The sequence below is a fragment of the Sus scrofa genome, chromosome 16 (genome assembly GCF_000003025.6).
Source record: "Sus scrofa isolate TJ Tabasco breed Duroc chromosome 16, Sscrofa11.1, whole genome shotgun sequence".
NCBI lineage: Eukaryota > Metazoa > Chordata > Mammalia > Artiodactyla > Suidae > Sus > Sus scrofa.
Genome location: NC_010458.4, coordinates 23,219,340 through 23,244,780, shown reverse-complemented (window position 1 = coordinate 23,244,780; position 25,441 = coordinate 23,219,340). Strand labels below are relative to the sequence as shown.

General features: G+C 39.4%; 1 long non-coding RNA gene across 2 annotated transcripts in view; it reads right to left on the bottom strand.

Annotated features, from left to right (window-relative positions):
* The window catches only part of LOC102167058, an 88,146-nt gene continuing 72,466 nt past the window's right edge, over positions 9,762–25,441 (bottom strand). For both annotated transcript variants that reach the window (XR_002339720.1, XR_002339721.1), the window contains exons 3-4: positions 14,995–15,060; positions 9,762–9,958 (exon numbers count right to left, since the gene is read on the bottom strand). This is a non-coding gene — a long non-coding RNA (uncharacterized LOC102167058). The remainder of the gene's footprint in view (positions 9,959–14,994; positions 15,061–25,441) is intronic.

Here is a 25,441-nt window from a genome sequence, read left to right as displayed (position 1 = left end):
ATAAGCAATGAGATCCTGCTGTATAACACAGCGAACTATATCCAATCACTTGTGATAGAACGTGATGGAGAATAATGTGAGAAAAAGAATACACACACACACACATACACATATATAACTGGGTCACTTTGCTATACAGCAGAAATTTACAGGACATTGTAAATCAATTTTTTTTTTTTTAAAGAAGTGACTGTTGAGCCCTGATAATCTAATCAAGTCTGCACTGTACCTCAGCTGGCCTCTGCTGTGTCTTGCCATGCCTATAGAAAAAGAGGAAACAGGATGAAAGTCCCAGCCCTAAAATTGTGGCTTGTCAGGAAAAAGAAAAGTCAAAAGGGAAGAAGACAAGAAGGTATCTACACAATATTAGGGCAAATAACAGGTCCGGATCAAGAGGACAGTTGAGCAAGATGAAAGTTAGCACACACACCCCCACACACACCTAAAATGCAAAAGATAAAGAAACCACCTTAGATGCAAAAACAAATAAAAATCAGAGGGAAATTCTTCACAAGTGCTCTGAGCTACAGAAAATTTATCGCGAAGATGAATTCAATAAGACAAGGCCCACAGTCAAGATGATTAAACAACAGAATGAAGGTTCCCTAGTTGTCTAGGGGTTAGGATTTGGTGCTCTCTCACAACAGAAGAACCCAGAGAACAGGCTCAATGAGAAAACAGCATTATCTATGATTAAATTTGAGGCTATAAGAAATAGACTAGGGAGTTCCCTTCATGGCTCAGTGGTTAACGAACCCGACTAGGAACCACGAGGATTCAGGTTCGATCCCTGGCCTCGCTCAGTGGGTTAAGTTGCCATGTGCTGTGGTGTAGGTCAGACACAGCTTGGATCTGGTGTTGCCGTGGCTGTGGTGTATACCTGCAGCTGTAGCTCCAATTCAACTCCTAGCCTGGAAACTTCCAGATGCTGCAGGTGCGACCCTAAAAAGAAAAAAAAAAAGCAAAAAATAAATTATATGTATGTATGTATAGACTAGACCCACCTAAAAATAAACTTGATGGTATGTAGGAAAATGAGTGCAAATTCAAAAAATAAAAGACAAATGCAATAAAAAGTTAAATGATATAGAGAACAAAATGAATATAACATAAGAATAATTAGCATTCCTGAAAGAATTTTAATATAGGATAGGAAAAGTATTAAATGATCTAAAGCAAATTTTACTGGAATGAAAAAAAAATCAACCTGCAGATTTTATCAGTCTGTTAATTTTTTTAAATTACTCGATGAATTTTATTACATTTGTAGTTGTGCAGCAATCATCACAACCAAATAGTCTGTTAATTTTTTTCATGGAGACCAGTTATACTATTAAGATAATGAATTTCTAGATAATTTTCATCTATCTAGACAGAAAAATATCCAATCACTTCAAGGAGGGGAGGGATATTACAACTGACCTCAATCTCTGCAGCAACATTTGATGCCAGAAGATAATGTAAAAATGCCTACAAAGTTCTAAGAGAAAATGACAGTGGATTTCAAGAACATCAGCATTAGGCAAGGCATTGGGTAATAATAACTGGATATTTTTAATATGAAAATTACAGCAGGGCCCTTATGAGTTTTTTTTCTTATTTTGATTTTTAGCACCCAGAATTAATAAATTTTAGTATACAGTTCAATGAACTTTGACCTACGTAGCCATGACTCTGATCAAGATTTAGAATATTTCAATCACCTCAGAAAATTTCCTGGTGTCTCTTTCCAGTAAATATCACTGTATCCTTTTCTGATTTCTATCACCATATGTTAATTTTGCCTGTTCTTAAAATTCATATAAATGAAATAATATAGTATTAATATTTTATTTCGCTTCTTCAGCTCAAAATAGTGTTCTTGTGTTTCATTCATGCTATGGTGTATGCAGAACCTCTTTCTTTTTTTAGTGCTGAATAGTATACAACAGCTTTCCATTTTAATGTTGATGGACATTTGGGTTGTTTCCAATTTGGGGCTCTAATAGATAAAATTGATATGAACATTTTTGAGTAAGTCTAGTAGGATAGATACATTCCTTTCTTTTGGCAATACAGTTTGGAATGGAAATACTGGATCATAGAATAGATATCAGTTTAGCTTTCTTCAAGAGTGAGAAACTGTTTTCCAAAAGGGTTGAACTATGTTATACTCCCACAAGAACTGTGTGTGAGAATTCCAACTGCTCCATAAGCACATCAGCATTGTGTTTACTTTAAATCATTTTGGTATCTCTTTATGGTCTTTATTTGCATTGCCCTGATGCCTAATGATACCCCATACCTTTTTTACATGCATATATCTCCTTTCGTGAGGTGCCTGTTCAAGTCATCTGCCTATGTTTTATTTAAATTGTCCTCTTAGGAGTTCCCGTCGTGGCACAGTGGTTAACGAATCCGACTAGGAACCATGAGGTTGCGGGTTCGGTCCCTGCCCTCGCTCAGTGGGTTAACGATCCGGCGTTGCCGTGAGCTGTGGTGTAGGTTGCAGACGCGGCTCGGATCCCGCGTTGCTGTGGCTCTGGCGTAGGCCGGTGGCTACAGCTCCGATTCAACCCCTAGCCTGGGAACCTCCATATGCCGCGGGAGCGGCCCAAGAAATAGCAACAACAACAACAACAACACAACAACAAAAAAAAAGACAAAAAAAAAAATAAATAAATAAATAAATTGTCCTCTTAAAATTTAATTTGTTGGAGCTCTTTTACATTCAGGGTACCGGTTCTTTATCAGATAAATGTTTCTGAATGTTTTCTCCCAGATTGTGACTTGCTTTTTCACTTTAAAGATTTCTCTTAATGAACAGAAGCTTTTAATGTTGATAAAGTCTGATCTATCATTTTTCTTTTATAATTAATTCTTTATGTATCTTGAGAAATCCTTATCTCAATATTGTAAAGATATTCCTCTGTCTTTCCTTTAGGAAGGTTTATAATTTGAGTTTCACACTTGAAGTTATTTTTATGTATTATTTAAGAATCAAAGTTCCCTTTTTTCCATAGAGGTGTCCAGTCGTTCCAGCCTCACTTATTGAAGTCTCTCCTTTCCCTATTGAATCGACTTAGCACTGTTTAAAAATCTAATGGACTGTATATGTATAGGTCTATTCCAGATTCTCTTTTCTGTTCCATTAATTTATGACTTTGTCCTCCCTTACAGCAACTACACTGTCTAAATTACTGAAGCATTTAGTAAGCCTTGAAATTTGATAGTGTGAATCTTTTAATTTTGTTCTGCTTTTTCAAGGATGATGGTCATTTTAAATCTTTGCCTTTCTATACACATTTTAGAATCAGCTCGTCAATTTCTGACACTGTCAAAACACCTGCTGGGATTTTGATTGGAATTGCATTCAGTTAATAGATCAATTCGGGGAGCATTTAACAACCTTAACAATATTGAGTTTTCCAATCCATAAACATTATATCTCTTCCACTTATTTCAGTTTTAAAATTTTTCTATTAAACAATGTTTTGTAGTTTTCAACATATAGGCCTTTGCACATACTTCACTAAATATATTTCTAGGTATGTACAAATGGCATTTCCTTTAATTTTCCAAGTGCTTCTTGCAAGTAAACAGAGAAGCAAATTATTTTATATATTGACTTTTTATACCTTGGACCTTTCAAATTGGGTTTTGCAGTGGTCTTATTTTTTTTTCTTTTATAGATTCCATTATAATTTCTATGTACACCAGCATAGGCATGTATCTATATATCTTACTTTATCTATGTAAATAAAGATAGTTGATAGTTTTACTTCTTATTTCCTCTGTTTATTTATGCCTTTTGCCTCTTATTCTTGCCTTATTATACTGGCTATCTCCAGTACAATGCTGAATTGAAGTGATAAGAGGGAAAGTTTTTGCCTTAGAGGGAAAACAACAGTTCTTCACTAGATTTTGTTTGGTATAGTTTTTTTTGCAAATGCTTTTATCAGATTGGGAAAGTTCTCTTCAATTCCTGCTTTTCTGAGGGATTTTTTTTTTCCACGAACCTATGATGAGTTTTATCAAATTCTTTTCTGCATCTATTAATATGGTCACATGGTTTTTCCTCTTTATTTTTTAATGTGGTGAATTACACTTATTTTTTAATAATATGCCAAACTTGCATGACCCTATTTGGTCATTACATTATATAAACATATATGTTGTTGTTGTTGTTGTCTTTTTGCCTTTTCTAGGGCTGCTCCCAAAGCATATGGAGGTTCCCAGGCTATCGGAGCTGTGGCTGTCAGCCTATGCCAGAGCCACAGCAACAAGGGATCTGAGCCACGTCTACAACCTATACCACAGCTCACGGCAACGCCAGATCCTTAACCCACTAAGCAAGGCTAGGGATCGAACCCGCAACCTTATGGTTCCTAGTCAGATTTGTTAACCACTGTGTCATGACGGGAACTCCACATTTTATATTTTTATATATTGCTATTTGCTTTTATTTGTTCAGAATTTTTTCATTGATGTTCATGAGGTTCACAGGGTCTATAGCTTTTTTTTTGTATTTTCCTCGTCCAACTTTGGTATCAAGGTTTTTCTGGCCTCATAAAATGGGAAATTGTTCTCTCTTCTTTTATTCTCTGAAAGGGCTTTTAATATTTGCATTATTTCTCATTTAAATGTTTGGTATTATTCATAGACAAATAATACACGTGTCTGGGATTTCCTTTATAAGTAGGTTTCTAATTATGAATTAGATGTGAATACTTTAACAAATGTAGAAATAATCACATTTTCTATTTTTACTTTTAATAATTTCAGGAAGTTGGTTTTTGCAAACAAATTGTTCTACACTGTCATGTGTATCATCATAAAATTGTTTATAACATCCCCCTTATCATTCTCTTGATATTTGTAGGGTCTGTACAGGTAGGTGTCATCTAGTTTGTGTTTCTCTCTTTTTTCTTGACCAATCTTCCTGTGAGATTTTTAATTTTATTAATATGTTAAAGAATCAAATTTAGTTTTTACTGGTTTTCTCAATTTTGCTTATTTTTCATTTCATTGATTTTTGCTCTTTACAGTTTTTTTCCTTTTACATTTTTTGTTTTGCAAAAACAACAATCTGATTTCTTTTTAGGAAGAATAAACAAATGAAGAAAGAAAGGAAAGGAACATATTCAATAGTACCAAATCTTGATAACTGTTAACAAAAAGGGTGAGAAAATTGTTATAATTGTAAAAGAAGAGATCATTAGTGCCTTTTAAGCTGTGTCATTGTATAAAGGAAAGACTTAAAGAGTCAGACACATATGCGTTTGGGTAACAGAATTTGTTTTTTTTGACCATCCAATATATGAACACAACTTCCTTTAGTTGAGTGTCTCCCAGCCCCCAACACATACACAAAAACTATGATTCTTGAAGGGATGCAAAACCTATCTCCCACTATAGACAAGCAAATTTCCAGAAACTCACTTTCCCAAGAAATCTAGCTAGGATGCAGGCCCATGATGTAGGTTCTGCCAGTCAGATAAACCTACTCATGTCAAGGGACCACAAGAAACTCTCCCTGGTGGTAGAGTAGTTGCAGAAATATTAGGTTCCTAGGGCAGTGATGAGATTGGTGTTGATGAGGGCATCCTGTGTCCATTCAGCAGTGTTAGCTGTATCAGCAATAAAAGCTATGATATCCAGAGCTGCCAAAGAGTCCTCATCCATGAGCCTCTGGCTAGATGAGGATCACACCTAGCTATACAGCCTGAAATCTGTGTCTCAAGATTTGCCTGGGGCTCTGTGAACTATCTAACAACATGATCAATTCATGGTCTGGTGAAATCAGCCAGCCTTTGTTTCTGTTGCTTGCTACTAGGAGTCCTGACTGTTAAAGGCTGATTCCAAGCTCCATGCTTAATAGGTGGGTAACTTTGTCACCAGATGCTGACAACGGTACAAAGTTCTTGTACATCTTTTTCAACTATTAAACCAAAGAAATGGTGCCCACCTCAGTACAGCTATGGTTATTACCCAAAAGAACATATACAAAGCACCTGATATGTAGTTGGTGCTCAGTAAAGTTAATTCTATGAAAATAAAAATTTATAAGCCCCTAAAATGTTGATTCAATAGCATTTAATATTATTACAGAATCATTTGTCATGGATCACAACAGTGACTAAGAAATTTGGGAGTAGAAATAAACAGTGTAGACTTTACCTTCAAGATTTTAAGAATAAGAAAAGACAAGCATAAAATGTTAACTCAAGAGGGGGCAGGGTTGAGAGCAGATTTTTTTTTTTTTTTTTTTTGGGAACTGGAAGACCTGAGTTTGTTTATAAGATAACAAGTAGGAACTAATAAAGAAAGAGAAATTTGGAAAGAAAAGACTGTTGACAAAGGTATTTTTGTTTGTTTGTTTCCAGGATATCAAGGTTCTGGACTAGAATTATCTTTGGTTGCAAAAATAAAGACAGAGAATTTTACATATCAGTTTCTATAAGACAGAAAGAATAAGAAGTATTACCCAGGTGGGGGAAGTTCCTGTTTAAGTTAAATCCATACATACTCTGTATCTTGTCATCATAAAATGGAATTGTTTATTGAAAAAGGCAAGAAGCTCTCCTGTGATTTTTCTGCTTTTAACCACAAAAGTTTTATAGTTATCTCCCATGGAATGTAAACCTTGACTACAAAGCTACGACAACTGAAAATTTTCCTTTACATAGTTGTTGTAAAAATTATATTTGGACACTTTATGTTTATTATAAAAGTAATTTTTGATAGCATATGTTGGTTGTAGTAAATGGAATTTACTTTCCTAAATTATAATGTACATACCAGTTAGTTCTGTGCTGATGGTCACCAACTTCATGAACTCATAACTGCATTCTCAGAGTTCCCGTTGTTGCTCAGTGGTTAACGAATCCGACTAGGAACCATGAGGTTGTGGGTTCGATCCCTGGCCTTGCTCAGTGGGTTAAGATCTGGCATTGCCGTGAGCTGTGGTGTAGGTTGCAGACACAGCTCGGATCCTGCATTGCTGTGGCTGTGGTGTAGGTCGGTGGCTACAGCTCCGATTAGACCCCTAGCCTGGGAACCTCCATATGCCGCAGGAGCGGCCCTAGAAAAGACAAAAAAAAAAAAAAAAAAAAAGACTGTCTATATGGCAAACCCTTTTGCCCTGCTTCTTGCCTCAAAAACCTGTGTTTCAAATTGAATTTGTGATGCTAATAGATTTACTTTATTTTGTTTTTTATTGAAGTATAGGTGTTTTACAGTGTTTTGTTAGTTTCAGGGGGTAAAGCAACTTGCTTCAGATAGATATTTTATATACATACTCTTTTTCAGATTCTTTTCCCTTATAGGTTATTACAAAATATTGAGTATAGTTCCTTGTGATAACTGATTTCCTTCTAAACCCAATATGAAGCTCTTTCCCTTTTTTCTTCCCCTCCCTCCTCTCAAGAGAGCGGTTTTGGTAGAGCAGTGGGGATGACAGCCAGACGGAAAGGGATTAGGGAGAAAGGACAGTGAGGAAATGGAGGCAGGCAATTAGACTCCACTTTAAATGGTTGGGGGTAAATGATAGGGCACAGAGATAAGACACTAACTCAAGAAGTAGAGAGTTAAGATAAAAAATTATTTTGAGACGGGAAGGCCCTCCCTTGTTTGTAAGACAAGGAACAGGAGCCTGTGAAGAAGGAAAAATGGAAAAGTCAAGAGAGCTGGACCTAGAGTAATAAAACAAAATCCTGGAAAAACTAGGAAAATAAGGGATCAAGGATCTATAGAATGAGACTGAAGTTTGGGAGGAGAAAGGATACTTCTTCCTCTAAGAAAAAAAGTGAAGGAGCAGATGACAGAAATTTTAGGATGAGCATGCAAGCTCATGTTCATTTTTTAAAAGTTTTACTGAAGTATAGTTGATTTATAAGGTTGTGATACTTTCTGCTGTACCGCAAAGTGATTCAGTTATACATATACACGCATCCCTTCTTTTTCAGATTCTTTTCCCATATACACAGCAGTTCCTGTGCTACCCAGCAGTTCCCTATTGGCCAATCATTCCATATCCTACAGTGTGAATATGCTGATACCAAATCTTGATTCTAGCATTATACTGTAGACTTAATATGAAATGAAGTTTATAGGTGATGGGAGGTGAGATGGAACCACATAACAGATAGCTTTGAGATCTAGCCATAGGAATTTAACCTCATAACCCTATTGGACTATTTGGGACTGCTGTAAATGAAATAAAGTAACCTGATACAATGTTGATTTAAGTTTTTGTATGAGTACTTTTTCACAATAAAATTTTATTGAGTGAAACTTAAAAAAAAAAGAAAGCTCACAGCTAGATATTTGTAATATTCCATCAGGAGACCAGGGCAGAGAAGTTAGTTTGAGGGCTAGAGGAAAACGGCAAGGGTTTGGAAATTATTCAGAGGAGAATGCCATGGGGAAAACTTGAGCTGAATAAAATGATTATTGAGCAGCAGTGCAACCACAAATGAACTGCCAGTGGATCCCATTAGCAGACTTCCTTTAATGTTTCTAGCTGCATGTGGGTGTAGAGAATCTTTAACAGCAGGGACAAATATTAGGGACAATGGTCTTCCTATGAAGCTATAGAGCTTTTGGAAAGACTCAAGAATAAAAGAGAACCACACAGATTCAAAATAAGGGAGCTGAGAGGGACACCTGAGAGACAGTGGGCCCATATGTTGACCCACAAGCAGAAGGATGGCTGGACGGACCCACTGGCAGTGTCGCCTAAGACGGTGAAAATGAGAGAAATAGAATCGTCCCCAGCACTTACAATTTTGAAAGTAATATATAATAGATCAGAATGGAAATATGCATTACCACCTAAATGGCCACGCCTGCTAGACCAGATGGTGTGATCCAATTAAATATATTAGCATATCTACAGAAAGTGTCAACTAGCAGAAAAAGAGAGCTCCACCCAAGGAGAAAAAGGGACCTTGGCCAGTGGACTTTGAATTTTCTGGTGCCATCAGCAAGATCCTCTCTAAGACAGCGAGAATGATAGGAGGTCTCTGCCTCACTCCATCCAATGGTTCAATCATCTGATTTGGTGCTGACCCAGTGCTACTCTCATCATAATTTGGCTTCCTCCAATGGTAGGTCTTTCTATAGGGAGATAATATTCAAGTCCCTTGCATTGGGGTCACTGTGATAATTATTTTTTATTTAATTATATTAACTAGTGACCAGTTTCACATATCAGTCATATGAACTTGGCTCACATAAGCCCACCTCTGAAAGCCTAAATGAGGTGATGGTGGGTTTCTGTATCTCCAAGGCTGAGGTTAGATGCAGTTCACTCAGGTAAGGCCCCAACCTTCAAGTTTTCGGGGGAAACAACAGCTGGCCTTCTCCTGGTGAGAACCCAGAGCTACATGGCTTTTTTCACTTTGAAATAAACACTGGTATATAGCAGATTGGACGAGGTCTGGTGTGTTTCACCCCTATTTGCCATATGGATGTCCTTTGCAGCCCCACCAGATGGCCCTGGATGGTAAAGCCCCTTTCTCCGGAGGGAAAATGCCCTGAGGCTGGCAGGCAATTCTAATGCAGACATCAGGTCAAGATCATTGTATGTAGCCTCTGAGGAGCCAGTGGTGAGTAGTTTGTTTGTTTCTCCACTACCCGCCCGCCCCCGCCCTACCCCTTTCTGGGTAAAACTCCAGGCTGATGGCTCTGGATTGGGTATTTCTTTCTCTGCAAAAGCCCAGTTAAAACTATGCAGGAAATATAGGGAAAAAAAAAAAAAAAAAAGAGCCATTCCTTCAAAATGCCCACCCAAGCTGTGCTCCTGAAAGGTCTTCTAGCCACAAGGTACACATTTCTCTCCAGGATCTGGGAGGTCTTACCTACTTAAAAAAACAACTGTTTGCCAGGCAGGTGGACTGCCTCGAGGAAGGGCTTCCGTTTTTCATCTTGAGTGCTGATAACTTTATGCATGACAGCTCCCTCTGTGTCCTTTGCCCTGCAAAAAGGTAAACACAGGGTGTTTGGCATTTTCCAAAAATGCATATCCATCTGGGTGTCCTCTCATTTTTCTCTACCTCTAACTTTCATTCTGGACTTTTTATGTGTGTTGTGGGGTCTGGTGTGGGAAGGAAGAGGGTGGAGGGGCTGTATTTTGTTAAGATAAAAACTGTGATGGATCTACCTGAGATTTCCTCTAGCTTTGTAACAAGAAAAGGGATAAATAGTCACAAAGGGAAATTACTTGGGTTGTGGGTGGCCAAAGACAGGACTGGCCAGAGTGACCCAGGCAAGGAGTGGGGATTAGAGAGAGTGTGGGAGGCAGATCAGGAGCTACCATACAGGAAAAAGGGGAGGCTGAGCGACATATTACTCCCAGGGGGAAACTGATAAAACTAGACTCCAGGGAGAGGAGAAGGGAGACTGGCCCAAAGAACATAACAGCTCAGGGGGATGTGGAACAGTAAGAAAGCCAAACAAACAGGCCAGGGCAGGAGTTCCTGCAGTGGCACAGTGAGATCAGTGGTGCTTTGGGAGTGCTGGGACCTGCGTTTGATCCCCAGCCCAGCACAGTGGCTTAAGGATCCAGCGTTGCTGCAGCTGCTGGCTTGGGCTGCAACTGCAGCTCAGATCTGATCCCTGCCCTGGGAACTCCACATGCCATGGGGCAGCCAAAAATGGAAAAGAAAAAAAAAAAAAGGCCAGGGCAGAGAGGTCCCTGGGATTAGTTCTGGAGAACTGATGTGAACAATAAACATAGGATACCAGCCAAGTCTGATAGAAGCTCTTCTGTATAGAGAAACCTCTTTTTTCGTTATTAGATCTATAAGATCAAAGTAACTTTGTGATAAAACAAACATAACAAAATATGGCAATGTAATGAATCAAGACAACATGAAAAGCTTTAAATGTGTTCAAATAAATTTAGAAAGGCTATTGCTGTCACTGGAAATGGGGCCCAGGGACCAGAGCAGGGCAGGAGTATTGGGTGGGGCTTGTGGTTGAGGGTGGGTTTATGGTGCCTCCCTCCACCCTGCTGCTTCTGAGTCTTTAGAAAAGATCTGGGATCCTTCAGATTCCCCCATGAAAGTCTGTGCTCTGGTCCCAGTAGTACTGTTATTCCAAAAGACTGAAGATCTTCTCAGGGACCTACTCTAGTGTTTATCAACAATAAGCTTTATTGATGACCACAATCAATACTCACTTGGGCCTCTCAAGTGCAGAGCTCTAATAGTTTTAACAGCACTCAATGTTCCCTGAGTGTAGCATAATGGTTATAAACTAGACTGCCTAGCACTGGGCTCTGGTTCCTGTACTGAGTCACTTAGCCAACACACAATAGCTTAAATAGTAAATAAGTTAGAAGATGAGGTAGTTCTAGAGTTGTTACTGCAATTGAAGGATATAGTCAGAAACCTAGGCTCTTTTCAGCTTTCCAGTCTTTCCAATGTGTTAGCTTGCTATTCCCAGGCTTCTTGCCTTATGGTCACAAAATGGCTGCTGTTGCTCCAGCGTCTTTTTTTTCCTTCTTTTTATGGCCCCATGTGCAGCATATGGAATTTCCCAGACTATGGGCTGAATCAGAGTTGCAGCTGATGGCCTATACCACAGCCCCAGCAACACCAGATCCAAGCTGCGTCTTTGATATAAGCCACAGCTCAGGGCAACACTGGATCCTTAAACCTCTGAGCAAAGCCAGGGATTGAACCCACTTCCTATGGGTACTAGCCAGGTTCTTATGCCACAGAGCCACAATGGGAACTCCTCCAGTGTTTATTTTTTTTAATTTTTAAATTATTATTACTATCATTATTATTTGCTTTTTAGGGCTGCACCCATGGCATATGGAAGTTGCCAGGCTAGGGGTTGAATCAGAGCTGCAGCTGCGGGCTTACACCACAGCCACAGCAATGTGGCATCTGAGCTGTATCTGCGACCTATACCACAGGTAACAGCTACGCCAGATCCCTGACCCACTGAGCAAGGCCAGGTATCAAACCCGTGTCCTCAGGGATACTGGTTGGGTTCATTTCCACTGCACCACAATAGGAACTTCTCTAATTTTAATGAGAGTGACCAAAACAGGGAAGAAAGGAGATTTCTGTCTCATTTTCAGGTTCTTTCTTTTATGAAAGGAAAATGTTTCTCAGAATCATTTCCTTTCCCCCACATCCTTCCACCAGGTGGACTTCCCTGTGCATCTGCCAAAACTGAATCACCCTAACTGCAAGAAAGTTTGAGAAGTGAGCATATTCTATTTAAACCTCTGTTGTGGGAAGCAGTTTGCCTTCAAAGTAAAGAGAAGAGATGACTGGGTATGCAAGTTATCTATTGCCACAAAAATGCTGCATAACCAATCACCCTAAAACTCAGTGGCCAAAACAACAATTTATCATCATCATTATTATGATTTGCCTTTTAGGGCCGCACTTGCAGCATATGGAAGTTCCCAGGCTAGGGGTCAAATCTGAGCTTCAGCTGCCAGCATATACCACAGCTCCCAGCACACTGGATCCTTAACCCACTGAGCAAGGCCAGGGATCAAACCTAGCAGCCATTTTGTGACCATGAGGCACCCTCATGGATACTAGTCAGATTCCTAACCCACTGAGCCACAACAAGAACTCTGTATTATTTTTTTTTTTTTATTTATCCATGGATTGGCCATGGAGTTCTGCTAATCTGAACCAGGATTGGCCAGTCTTGCCTGGGCTTGCTCATGGGTCTAAAGGCAGTAGATGGGTTGGCAGGGGACTGTGTGGTCTAGACTGGCGAAAGCTGGGATGACTCATCTCAGCTCCAAGAGGACTCTCCTTCTCCATCAGACTAGCTCAGGCTGGTTCTCAAGGTGGAAGCAGGGGCTCAAAAGAGAAATTAGAAGCATATGTGTCCTCTTGAGACCTAGGTATCACACATAGTTCCTTCCAACATATCTATCGACCAAAGAAAATCATAAGGTCAGCCCCAATTCTAAGGTGAAGAAACAATCTTCGTCCCTCTGTGGTAGGAGGAGCAGTCATATTGCAAGGGATGCAAATACACGTGAGAGAGAACTGGGGCCATTTCTTATGTTAATCTCTCACAGCAGTCAATAGAGCTTGCTGTGGGCTCTTGTGAGATGAATGACCATGGACAAGTTGTTTAACTTTTCAGCCTCAATTTCCCCAACTGCAAAATGGGGAAAATAATAAAATCTAACATCCAGGTTGTTATGAAGATTATATGTGTATCCATCTACATCAAAGAGCTTGTAAGAATATTTTCATTTGGTAAGTTATCATGTACTAACCAATGTTAGCCCTCAGGATTATTGGCCAGCAGCTGATCAGAGCAACCCTGGTCTCAGTGATCTTATGGATAGTCATAACTAACTAACCAGAAATCCCCCCCCCTTTTTTTTTTTTTTTTGGTTTTTAAGGCCATACCTATGGTATGTGGAAGTTCCTAGGCTAGGGGTTGAACTGGAGCTGTAGATGCCAGCCTATACCACAGCAATTCATGATCGGAGCCATGTCTGTGACCTACACCTGGGGTCGAGGCAACCTGCTGAGCGAGGCCAGGGATCAAACCTACATCCTCTTGGTTATTAGCTGGATTTTTAACCTGCTGAGTCACAATGGAAACTCCTTAGCTAACTAGAAATTCTAATGCTTAGGACAAAGAGCAAGAGCTTCACCTTCACATTTTGTCACACTCACTTTGTAATTCATGATACTGCTCACAGTTTGATCTTAGAGACAATGTTGTCCTGTGCTCTAATTTCATCAGTTCTTGCTAACTAGGATCTAACCTCATTGTTCCCATTCACTGAAAAAGAGCTCACGTCCTGTCAACATGTGAATAGCAATGATATTTAAATTACCCACTCCTTTTGGAGGTCATTCTCCACCTTCTTTGTACCCTGTCAATCTGGAGTTACCCAGGGGTAACTAGTTATGCTGACCCACATTGCTACCCTATATTCAGGGTGTGCTAAACGGAGTGGGTAGGGGGAAAGTGAGGGAGATTTGCTGGAGCACAACTTTGCCTGCAGAACTTCTGCTTCCTTATAGTGAGGCCAGGAGCCCTAAGCAGAGGGCTGGGTTGAGCTCAGGTCAGTGTAGCTATCTGCTAAGCTCTCTGATCCTCCAGGGCCAGATATATGACAAAGGAGATTAATCCAGCACCCAAGTGTTCAACAAACACATTTGACTTTGACCCACAGTTAAGAGTGCATTCTCTAGGGGTGGGAGTGGGAGGAAGGACAAATTAGGAGTTTGGGATTAACAGATACACACTAGGAGTTCCCGTCATGGCACAGTGGAAATGAATTCAACTAGGAACTGTGAGGTTGCGGGTTCGACCCCTGGATCCTGGCTCAGTGGGTTAAGGATCCAGCGTTGCCATGAGCTGTGGTGTAGGCCAGCGGCTCTAGCTCTGATTAGCCCCCTAGCCTGGGACCCTCCATATGCTGTGGGTGCAGCCCCTAAAAAAAAAAAAAAAAAAAAGACAAACAACAACAAAAACAGATATACACCACTATATATAAAATAGATAAGCAACAGGACCTCCTGTATAGCACAGGGAACTATATTCAATGTCTTATAATAACCTATAATGGAAAAGGATCTGAAAAAGGATGTATATATATAAAACTGAATCACTTTGCTGTACACTTGAAATTAACACAACATTGTAAGTCAACTATACTTTGATTTAAAAAAGAGGACATTGTGTAGTTTTAGATAAGTCAGTACACATTAGCCATACAACACACAAATATATGAACATATATAAAACTGAAACAAAAGTTTCCCCAAACAACACTTACCATCTGTTTTTCCATATGCCATGCCCTCTAGTATTCCCTCTTCTCTTTTATTCTTTTTTATTTATTTTTCAAGTTTTTGAAATACTGCTCACAACTAATTAAACTGGTTGGGAAACAGTGTTGGAATGACTATTTTGAAAAACACTGACTTATGTGGCATCATGTAAGGAACATAGAGCAAAACTTTTCTCTTTTCCAGAAGTTTTTTCTATTTCAAGACTTACCAAAGGGCAGTGTCCATAGGTTCTATGGCTGAAATTGTCTTGCATGGTGGCTGAAGAGCAGAGAGCCTGTAGGGACAATGCTGGGGTTTAAAATTGGGCTGGTCACTTGTTAAGAATGTCACCCTAACAGAATTATTTAATTCCCCCAGCTTGGATTTCCTCCTGAAAAAAAGGCAATGATGTTACTCCTTCATCAGTGCTATGATGATGAAGTGAAGTCACCTGGCAGAGCACTTAACACACAGCACCTGCTATTCCCTTGGGAGGTGTTGTCAACTTTTAAACCATTCGCCCTCTACCCCCATGAAGCTATTTGGTCCACCTTTTACTAGTGGAGAACTAGCTGGCAGGGTGGTGTGTAATGGGACACGACACCAGCCTTGGTACAGAAAGGTTAGCACATCAGGGCAGCCCTAGAAATGACCAGCGGTGTGTGTGTGGGGGGGGGGGGGGGCGGGGACACATAATGACGGAGGGCGCAGTTGGTGTGGGAGAAAGGTCTCACCAGCCAGAAGTTCTGAGATGCAACCAGCCAAAGAGGGTTACCAAGGTAGAGGTGGGGGTGGCAGAGAAGACATCCCACCAGCCAGGGGAGGGAGGTTCTGAAGGAAGAAGTGGGAGGAGGCTAGAGGCTCTTGGACAGATGTGCTTAGATCTTTGACCTTGTGGGTGACAGAAAGTTCATATAGGTCTCCACTAGATGGATGTAGGTGCCTCTCTTTCTATGAAAGTGGCTCTATTAATATATGTGATGGAACACTAAGCAAACACATTGGAACCCAGGCCTTGGTGCTAACACTTGTGCAAATGAGAAAGAGCTCATCTCTGGCAAAATCAGGCTTGCCCAGGGCACACAGCACACTGGGGGCTGGAATGCTACCAGATGCCCTGTGTCATGTACAATCTGCTCAGTCATACTCGGTGGCCCTGTTGGAACCTGACTAATTCAGGATGCTTTTAGGAGGCTTCGGGATTGCCTTCAAACCTCGGGGACATTCACTGACTCTTCCCAGGGGTAGTAAATCCTAGACTGGATAAATCCAAGCTAAATTTGATTTGGGAAACAAAGTAATTTTGATCCTAGAGGTGGCAGCAATGAAAATGTGCCATGGAGAGTTCCTGCTGCTGGGGGCATAACTTACTGATGGCCCTGGTTACTGCCCCCTGGGGATGTACCAGACTTCTGCAATATGGCTTCTGGACAATGACGGAGCATGGCGGGAAGTGAAGGCAGACCCATCCCAGCAAGACATGGAACTCAAGGGCTTAGCACTGTGCTGCAATCTGAGATTCTTCTCATCCAGGCCTTCTTTTTTCCCTCTCTCCTTCTGTAAGTGTCAGATCTGCAAATACAGTCTTAAGGCTCTTCCCCTCTTCCCAGCTTCCTCTTTTTCCTTGCATATCTGGTACCTACTTAGCATCAGCTTCTCAGCAGATCCAGGCTATGATACCATGTTTGGTGAAAGAGGGAGATGGTCATCTGTTTAATGCACATATATGGGAAATGCTAGCAGTAGCTGTAATACAAAATGACTTTTCTTATGGAGATGATAAAAATGAATTAATGAATATTGGTTGAGTGAAAAGATTCTGAAAATAAAATAATACCATCTTCTATAGTTTGGCCTAAACATCTACTGGTCCAGGGGCAAAGAGTGGACCTCCAAGTTATTTGGGGGAGTGCCCAAAACGATTCTTCACATGTGCTTGTCTTGTTCTCACTCTGATCTGGATCCCACTATTTTATATCTGCCTAGAAAGCCACTGGAAAAAGTCCTCCGACTACCACTGCCTATTCCAGGAATGTCAAGACCCAACTGTGCTCCACTGGTCATTTCAAGATGACCAGATGCTCCAAATCTTCTAATTCCTCTTGAACCCTAAAGGGACCAAATCATATAGAGAAGCCAGGAGAGAATATAGGGTATGGTGGTTTTCTCTCAACTCCATGCCGCAGTTCTTACTTGGACCTACCTGTAAGCATCTCTTGTGACTAGATAAGGAAAGTTTCATCAGATTCTGCTACTCAGTAGAATCTTACCAGGGGACCAGGTAAGGACAGATGCCTTCCACCCAGCTAAAATTCTGTATATCCATCTTCATTCAAACTTCCTTGGCCCTCCTCTTTAGGTAACAAATGATATAACTAAAGATGCTCTGAATAGGAAATGGTATATTAACTATACTTTATTATTTTCTGTATTCTTAATCCTGTGACACCTGGGCTCTGGCTGATTCTGGAGAAATTTCCCAGTGTAGGGCTAGTTAATGCCCAGAGAGAGCAAACACCTCCCTTGAGAGCATGCCTTTCATCCAATATCTCTAAATATCTCTAAATTTTGTGTCCACAATGAAGACAACTGCTGGTAGAATTAAATCAGTTGAGAAGGTGTACATGAAATGTAAACAAAAGAGGTTGATTTAAATCTAACAAACCTACCAAACCTACCAACAAACAACTTTAACTAGATTTCACAAGTTGAGCCACTACCCTCCTTCCCTAAGCACGCCAGGGCCAGGTACCAGGCAATGAGGGACGGTTCCTACATCCCAGAGCCTACTGAAAGTATTCAAATTAGCCAATCCTAAATCTGCCCAACCTGCTTACCCAGCCTTGCCCATTCCTTCCCACGAGAGAGGCTCTTGTCCTTGTTTCCCCCTCATTCCTTTTGTCTCCTGAATGACCCTGGTGCTTCCCCATATGGCCCTGTAAGGCAGAGCATGCCCTATCTTCTCGAGAACTGTGAGTGACAAAGTCTCCTTACAATGACCATCATCTCCTGATCTGCTGGCCTCACCATATCTGACTAACAGTAAAACCTACATTTTAAAGCAAAAGGATAGTGGAGAGATCTCCATATGAGGACATCTATACCAGCAACAACCAATCCCCAATTTGTTGTTACATTTGAATAGTCCTTTTTTGTTTTCAATGTACCTCATGTACATGTTTTAATTACTTTAATGCTATCAGATACTGTCTTCATTTTAGAGACAATATTTAGAGATATTTGAGCAATAGCAACATTATGGAAAGAAATCTGTATTTTTTTTTTTTTTAAATGAGGCTGTATGCGAGGTACAGGCACAGGCACAGGCTGTGTGATGATGGTTTTAAAGAGGTCTCTAGGAGTTCCTGCTATGGTGCAGTGGGTTAAGAATCTGACTGTAGTGGTCAAGTCACTGAAGAGGTGCAGGTTCAAGCCCTGGCCCAGTACAGTGGGTTAAAGGATCCGGTGATTCAGCAGCTGCAGCGTGGGTTGCAGCTGTAGCTTGGATTCAGTCCCTGGCCCTGGAACTTTCATATGCTGTTGGTGTTGCCATTTAAAAAAAAAAATGAGGTCTTGGAGTTCTCATCATGGCTTAGCATAAACAAATCCAACTGGTATCCATGAAGATGTGGGGTTGATCTCTGGCCTTGCTCAGTGGGTTAAGGATCTGGCATTGCCATGAGCTGTGGTGTAGGTCACACCGTTCGGATCCTGCCTTGCTGTGGCTGTGGTGTAGGCTGGCAACTGTAGCTCTGATTCGACCCCTAGCCTGGGAACTTCCACATGCTGCAGGTGCAGCCCTAAATTAAAAAAAAAAAAATAGAGGTCTCTAAACACATACCAATAAAAGGAATAATCACAACCTCTAATATTTCTTGGGAATGTCCTATGTGCTAGGAACCAGTGTAGGTAATTTTCATATATTAATTCATTTAATCCTCATGTCAATACTGAGGTTGATACCCAAGGTACCTACAATGATTTCCCCTCTTTTACACTCCCCACCTTGGGCATATGTACCCTGATTTTGCTAACAGTGAGTTCCAACTCCTGTGACCTCTAGCCCACCTATGTCATGCAAGGGAAGTGGTACCTCCTATAATAATCTCAAACCCCATAACCTATCACACATACTTTGAAAGTACTAAAAGGAAATGTGTTATAATAACCAAACACACCTAGTGTCTATCACAAGACTTGCCTAAATATTTCCCATTTATGCTATTTTGAGAACTGGCTTCTAGCCCAGTTCCGACAACAGTGTTCAAGATTAAATTGAAGGCCATGTGAGTATGGTAATTGAGAGTACAAGTTTCTCCCCAAAGGACTATTAGTTATAAGTTTATTTTCTCATGTGTGTGTGAGATCTCCTTTTGAGCATTTTAAAAACATGGATTCTGCAATTGTCTCACTTACCGGAAAAAATGTGTGTCCTATTAGGTTATGGAGGACAATGGCATGTCAACTCTAATCAGCCTTCTCTCAGAAGGTTCTGCGGAAGCTGGATCCTGGACCCCCTCTTAGGCTACCTCTCCCATAGCAACCACCTCAGTCTTGTCAAAGGCACAGACACTTTGCTCTACTAAACCCTGGCTATGTTAGTCACATTAATAAGTTAAGGGTCCTAGACAGTCACCAGAGAGCCATCTAAAGCCAGCTCGAGGGGCACCAGGAGCTCAGTTCCTGGACACAATCCCACTGAGTTTTTGGATTACAGCCCTTGGTGTCATAGCTCCATCTTTGGGCATGGCCCATCTTGAGCCCACTGGCTGATGACAACCTGATGCATTCATGTGGCTGGAATGTTCTGAGCAAGACGGTCATCAAATTTCAATGACTTGGACGCACCTCATCTTCCCTCCCATCCCTGCATGCTTCTGTACCAAGTCTAAAATGTAAAGGAAAGTGGAAGGCTCGGGATATGATATTTCTCAAGATTGAACAGCTGGCTTATATCTATTAAATTGTAGCTTTAAATTAATATACTCTATACGTCCTCCATAAACCAAGGAAAACAACAATGTACCAAAGAACTGGAAAGGTTTTTGAGTTCTTTCAAACTGTGCCCAAAAGTTTCTAACTTCAGTTTTGAAAAAGGAGAGGATTTTGATCTAAAGTCACTGAGTATGGATGCCGAGAAAAGTCACTGGGTTCTTTGGCATAACATTTATGTTTTGGATTCTCCCAATTAGAATTATTTACTCTATTGCATAAAATAAAGTTTTAACTTTGATTTCATTCTGTAGCCATTCAATAGCTCCAGAGGAAGCATAATATTATTTATTGTCATAATTCAATATTTATATCCATCATTCATATTTGACATTTTCATAGCCACGGGGTGAGTAACTGATCCAACTAGTTGTTCCTCTAGGTGTTCACTTCATTAGTTTGTGTACTTATTGGTTAAGCCATGAACATAGTAGCAGGTCAGTGGTCAGCCTCTTACTACTGTCCAAACTGGATCTGAATCCATAAGTTTAGGGACTTGAAAAGAAGAAAATTACAGGTAAACCCAGGAAATATCATTTATTAAGTTCCTCAAAGGCTGTGTGTATCTAAAGAAGGTCATCACAAAGCCGCCTTCACAGGCAACTGCCTGGCGGAATGGATCAAGCAACATGTCAACAATTCTTTACTGCAGCCCAGCTGCAAACTCAGCTGTAAAGTTCACACCAACTGGGACCAATACTGAAAAAGAGGGAGTTGGTGACTCTTCATTATGAACTTTTTTCCCATTTTTCTTTGCTTTGTTTTTTCAATTCTACAGGCATGGCCAGCATTTGAACCAGCATCGCCTGGATCAGCCCATGAATAACTAAATGCCTCGACCAAGAAAACGTGCCAGATTCTTGTTCTCTATCTGCTTCCACCCCAAGAAAAGGCTGTGCTTCCTTCCAGTGAGCAGCCCAACCTGATCTGGCAATGAATTTTCCTGCATTTTCTGGCAGGAAATATGGAAAAGAATATGTATGGAAAGTGTGTGTGTGCGTGTGTGCGTGCGTGTGTGTGTGTGTGTGTGTGAAAGAGACGGATTTTTTTTTTTTTTCCCTCAAATGATTTTTCTCTCTTTGAGCTTCCAGGACAGAGCAGGACTAACCATCAAAACTCTGTTTATTTGCTAGGTTCTAGGATTCACCTTCAAATTGGGGCTTCACCGTCTATTTTCAACAAACTTTTTGAGCTATTCTGCCAGTGAGGTTGGTTCCAAGTAATAAAACAGAATAAGAACATGTCCTTGAAGGCAGAATTTGCTCGTTTACTCTTAATGCTATACTTGTTCAGAAGAAGGGTGCAATGAAAGAACACTAAAAAGGAAGTTTAGTCTAAAAACAAGAAGACAGAGGGAAGGAAATAAAATCTGGAAGTAGATTTAGATGAGGATTAGCAGCTGTCCTGTCTCCTTTGATGAAGGGCTTAACTAACAGCAAGAAGAATTGAAGATACATCTTAAGAAAAAACTTCCTGACCCTTACAACTCCTGCCAAAGTCTTACCAAAAGGGATTGGCCAGTGCATCTCTTTTTTATTTTATTATTATTTTTTTTAATGTGACCCTGTTTTTGCAAATTTGGTTTTTTATTGTTATTATTCATTCTAAATTGTAGAGGTTTTAGACTTTTATGTTTTTTCTTCACTACTCAAGTAATGCAGGTTTATTGTAGAAAATAGGTGGAAGATACTGATAAGCAATGAGAAAAAAATTTATCTGGAATTCCACTACCCAGAGATAAGCGCTGCTATCATTCTGGGGCATGGGTTTTCAGACATTTTTCTTTGGGAGATGGGTTAAGTAAACGCTGGTACAGTCATAAAATGTAGATATAAGAATGATACGTATGTGATACACCAACTTTGGGCCTTGGTCTCCCTCAGTGTTTATCCAAAACCTACTCTTAGTTTCATCTCTGGCCTTGGCAAGCAAAAGAGCTGAATGCCAACTTTATCACCCTCTGGCAACCTTGAACTCACGCATGTTCAGTGATTGTGTGATGGAACAGATTACTATTATATCTAGCTGGCAATAATGTCAGTAACTTGAATCAGGCATAATCAAATATCCAGTTAATATCTGAATAGTCACCTAAAAATACACATAAGCATTTTAGATGTAACCCGGAGGGAAAATCTCTATATATGCTTTATATATTGAAATTCTAATAGCTGGGGTACAAATATTGCATACGTATGTGTATGTGTAAAATGGCATAATGATTAAGAATGGTTAAAAACTGGTTACTAATTTTATGCACTAAAATGATGAATGGAAACTTTCAAAAGGTTAAACAAAGGAATATTTTGCAAATATTAAACTACAAATACAATATTAATATAGAATACACTAATGCAAATGTTAATAGAGAATGAATTAGCCAGATAACTTAGGAAGTTCATGATATCCTTTCTGAACCAAAGCATGTTCACAAAAATTTAAATAATAATATAAGGCAGACTAATATTTAGTTATTTCATTCTATTTGGTTGTGGTTGTTTTTTTTCAGGCAAGAAGTATACTTATTAATATAGGATGCTTGTGAGGGATGCAAGCAGACAGGTAAGGGGGCTCTACTGGTCATTATTTTAAAAAACAATTCTGTTTTGGAATTCTTCAATTTTTAAAAGGTGAACTGAAACCATTATATAAATTCTGCTACCTTAAAATTTCACAAGGGGGAAAAATTCCCAGATCATGGACCATAGCATCTATAATAAACCATTTTTTCCACATATAACAAGAAATACAGAGTATAAATCATAGAACAAGTTGTTAGAGAAAAATGGGCCATGTGATGTATTTTGTTTTCATTAATCCAATCTCAAAATTATAAACTTTGTAAGAGTTCTCTGAGAAGGCATTTCTTTATAGTCTTTAAGCTTACTGAAGCTATTTTAAAGGAAAAGCCTGTTGAAATTATTGCCATAGCTACCAGTACTTTCGGCAGTCAAAGAATTTTTGAGATATGCTAAACTTATGAATCTTGAATGAAAAATTCCTTCTAGGAAACATACTGTTGAAATGTGTGCCTGAATTATATTCTGCTGTGCACAAATGGCTAGCGACAGTATTAAACACCCCAGTTGAAAGTAGCCCTCTCTTTAGTATTGAAATATACAGAGTAGTGGCTGAAAGAACCATCCAGCAGTTGCTAGCCTGAGAAACTACTATAATGATCCTACAGTATAATAACACATTTTAAAATTTTTGACTAGTATGTATTAACAATGGAACTACGATAATAATTGAAACATTTGCGTACAATTTCAGATTAATTCTTGTAATCTCAGAAATTCTTTCAATGATTGCGATATTTGGCTACAGCCTCTGCTTCAATAGAATACATATTTTCACCCTCAGCCACTTGCTATTTAGAACTGCAATCAGTGCATTCCAAATATATAGTATATTGTATTTTGAAATGGAGAGATATATCTGTTAGGATGCCTTCAATTGCATAAACAGACATCTCTACGCAAACTGGCTTTTAAAAACTAAGAAGGGGAAAAGAAATTAACAGCTCCCATATCTGAAGAATCTGAGGTGGTGCATAATAATTTGCTTTGGACCAGGCTTCATCAGGGCTCAAGGATGTGAAGAGGACTTGGCTTTTGTGTCACCATTTCCCATCTCTATTTCTTAGCTCCATTAGCTCCAGCCTCGGTCTCCCTCTTTACTGTGCAAGGATGGCTACCAACAGCTCCCAAAGCCCCTTGCCTCTTCATTAAGCAAACAGTTAAGAAATGAGTCAGTCTTTGTCCCAATACTTCCCAGCAAAAGTCATAAAGTATACCCTGGTAGTCGTACGCTTACATAATGTATTCATCTCTGCAACATCACTGTGGCCAGGAGGATGCCACGTGCTTAGTTACTTAAATTAACCAGCTTCCATCCCTGGAGGTAAGAAAAAAGATCAAACCAAAGTGGTGGCTTCCCAAAGGAATTATGGGATGCTATTACCAAGAATTAGGAAAAACTGATGTTAGCCAGCAAACAAGATCTGTTACCCATCACATAAAACCATGTTTTTTCATTATTAAGATATGATGATCAAATGATACATAGAGCCTAGTTCCAATTTTGATGTAGATTTTAGTGAAAATTTTCACTTCAATCCTCTCTTATTGGTTTTATAATTGTTTGTACCATTTCACTATTAAAATCAATATGTCAGCTAGTATAATTATATATAAATTCTTACATGTGTGTAAGATGATATTCTTAGAATTCCTAAAAATTGAATTGTTGAGTCAAAAAAAGTCATAGTTTAAGGTTTTTATACATCTTGCCAAACTGCCTTCCCCAAAAGTTATACTTCTGGCCATGGTATACAGCAATGCCAGCTTCGCATTAACTACCTTACCAATAATTAGTGTCATTCACCGTTTAAATAGACAAAATTTATACCTCATTGTTTAAGTACCCTTCTGAGCACTACCAAAGATGAAATTACTCTGACATTACTCTGACACTGACATTTAATTTTTATCTATTAATATTTAATTAGTGACCTGTTGATCTCCTGGTTCATTTCTCAGTTGGCTGTTCATCTTCACACACTAAACTTTTATCTGCTACATGTTGTAATTTTTCTCATTTGTCATTTTCTGTTATCCTTTGTTTATGGTGGGGTTTAGTTGTTTGTTGTTTTGCTGTATAACAGTTCTACATTATGACTTCATTCATAATCAAAATTATGAAATACTTCTTTTCAGATTGTTATCTTAATGCCCTTTTGAGAAATAACCTTGCTCACCCTAGTTATGTTAATTTTTAATTTAAATTTTCTTCTAGTATATTTACTCTTTCATATTTTCCTTTTGAATCTTTAATTTATCTAGGTTTTTTGTTTGTTTGTTTGTTTTTTTGTTTGTTTTTTTTGTCTTTTTGTCTTTTGAGGGTTGCAGCCACGGCATATGGAGGCTCCCAGGCTAGGGGTCTAATTGGAACTGTACCTGCTGGCCTATGCAACTCCAGATCTGAGCCACCTCTGTGACCTACACCACAGCTCACAGCAACACCAGAGCCTTAATCCACAGAGTGAGGCCAGAGATTGAACCTGCAACCTCATGGTTCCTAGTCAGATTCATTTCTGCTGCGCCATGATGAGAAACCCTATTTTGTTTTAAATATATGAGGTCAGGCCATAACCTTACTTCTTTCTAAATGACCAAATAGGATCCCTAATGTAAATGTTATGTAGCCTGGTGTTTAAAAGGGCTCCCTCTGAAGCCAGACTGGTAGGTTTGTGATCTTTAAAAGGTTTCTTTTCTCTATAAAACAAAATTGAAAATAATAGTACCTACTTCACAGGGTAGTTTTGATGGTAAAATATGTTAAAGTACATAAAGAATTAGGCCACTCCCCAAAACACAGCAAACATTAGCATTTGTTGTTACTACTACCTATTAAAAGACCTATCATTTCTTTTCTTGATATATTACATTTACGAAGGACCAAATATTTATCTATATGTGGGTCTGTTTACAGAATTTTTGTTTTCTTGTCTTGACTAGTCTGTTTACTTTTGCCTCTTTGCCAAGTTTTATAAAGGTTCATATCCATATTTCTGACATCAGCAGAATGAACTTGGGACTTCTTAAGATACCTTGGTTTCTTATCCTTAAAAGTGCTAGAACTCATTTCTTTCCTATGTGTCATGTCAATTGTGCACAAAGAAG